General features: G+C 42.3%; 1 non-coding gene across 1 annotated transcript; it reads left to right on the forward strand.

Annotated features, from left to right (window-relative positions):
* The first annotated feature begins 803 nt into the window (after positions 1-803).
* Positions 804-876, forward strand: TRNAG-CCC (transfer RNA glycine (anticodon CCC)). Its single transcript has one exon. It is a non-coding gene; the product is annotated as a tRNA-Gly (tRNA).
* Positions 877-1,711: the final 835 nt, after the last annotated feature.

A 1,711-nucleotide genomic window follows, 5' to 3' on the forward strand; every position in this document is an offset into this window, starting at 1 on the left:
ATGAATTGGCTAAGTGGATGTAGTGGGAGCTGGTTTGGTTCGTCTCCCATATGCAAGGATAAGTAAAACTACTCTCTGCTCTTAAGACATTTCTCTCCAAAGATTTTTTTTGTTTGCTTGTTTGTTTTCGCACCTATCTATCTACTAGGATCAAAAGACCAAAAGAACAGACATCATTATATCTACGAGACATGACAAAGCATAGTCTTTTTGGTTTATTTGCCATTGATTTTTGGATTATGGCTCCATTAGAGATTAGAGCAAATCATGAACTCTAAAAATACAGAAAGCTTTTAACATTAACCTTCAAAAAGTAGATAAAGAAGCGGTGGTTCTTCTGTATTCCTCTTGGTAGGTAAAGGGCTATTGCAACGCATGGAAGTTGACAGTCTTGTCCTTAGTTTTCCTAGGACCATCAGAGAACTCGGGCTTTGCTTGCAGCTCAGCAGTAAAAAAAATCTGCCTGCAAAGCAGGAGACACAGAAGATGAGAGTTCAGTCTCTGGGTTGGGAAGATTCCCCAGAGGAAGACATGGCAACCCACTCCAGTATTCTTGCCTGGAGAGCCCATGGACAGAGAAGCCTCCTGGGCTACAGTTCATAGAGTCGTAAAAGTAGGAAACAGCTGAAACCACTGAGGATGAGCACAGTCATAGAACCAAGGTCCAAAGCTGATCGTCAGGCCCAAAGCTAGAAAGACAGTGCATCCAGAGAGATATGGCACCAAGGTCTGCTTAGCTGGAGAAGAAGCTGTGGGAGAAAGTTATTGCAGCCGTGGACTAATAAGAAATTAAATGGGGGACTTCCCCGGTGGTCCAGTGGCTAAGACTCTGTACTCCCAATGCAGGGAGCCCAGGTTCGATCCCTGGTCAGGAATTAGATCCCATATGCCCCAGCTGGGACCTGGTGCAGCCAAATAAATAAGAACATATATGGTTATCTTCATGAATTGCTGGAGGCTGAGTGTGCAAGGCAATAAAGTATGTAAATCCTGGGAAAGCAGTGTTAGGAGAGCCTCCAATACAAATGTAGGCTCCTCCATCAGGAATTCCACCAGGTTCTTCAGGTAAAGAAAGAAAAATCCCCTTATGGCCCTGGCTAAGATGGAGAATAACTATTTCGAACCAGACCCAGACCCATTTCCTACTCTGTAAGAAAGGGCTAGACCAGAGTACTAGTTTAAAATCTTATCTCAGCTGTTTGAATGGAATTCCTCCATTCTTTAGCTCTCTCCGTACTCTGCCTTCAGGGTAGAAAATGTATAGAATTCATATTGCTTTCTTCTGTTGCTTCAGGGAGATGAATAGAAGACATGAGCTTCTCTGTTGTCTCATTGGTTAAAAGTTCACCTGCAGTGCAGGAGATGTGGGAGGTGTGGGCTCAATCCCTGGATTGGGAAGATCCCCTGGAGAAGGAAATGGCAACCCACTCCAGTAATGTTGCCTGGAGAATCCCATGTGGCAGAAGAGCCTGGCAGGCTAGTCAATGGGGTCACAAAGAGTCGGAGACGACTTAGTGACTAAACAACAATAACAACAAGATAGATAAGAGATACGTTTATTTTTTTTTCCAAATTTTACTTTTTGATTTAAAATATGAAACTTCTAAGTAATGTCTGGAATTTAAGGTCATTCTACTTTTTTGTTGTTTTTTTCTGTTTCAGTGCTTTAAGATTTACTTAGCTCCTAGTAATGATAACAATGATAACTCTT

The sequence above is a fragment of the Ovis canadensis genome, chromosome 19, assembly GCF_042477335.2.
Source record: "Ovis canadensis isolate MfBH-ARS-UI-01 breed Bighorn chromosome 19, ARS-UI_OviCan_v2, whole genome shotgun sequence".
In the NCBI taxonomy this organism is placed as follows: domain Eukaryota; kingdom Metazoa; phylum Chordata; class Mammalia; order Artiodactyla; family Bovidae; genus Ovis; species Ovis canadensis.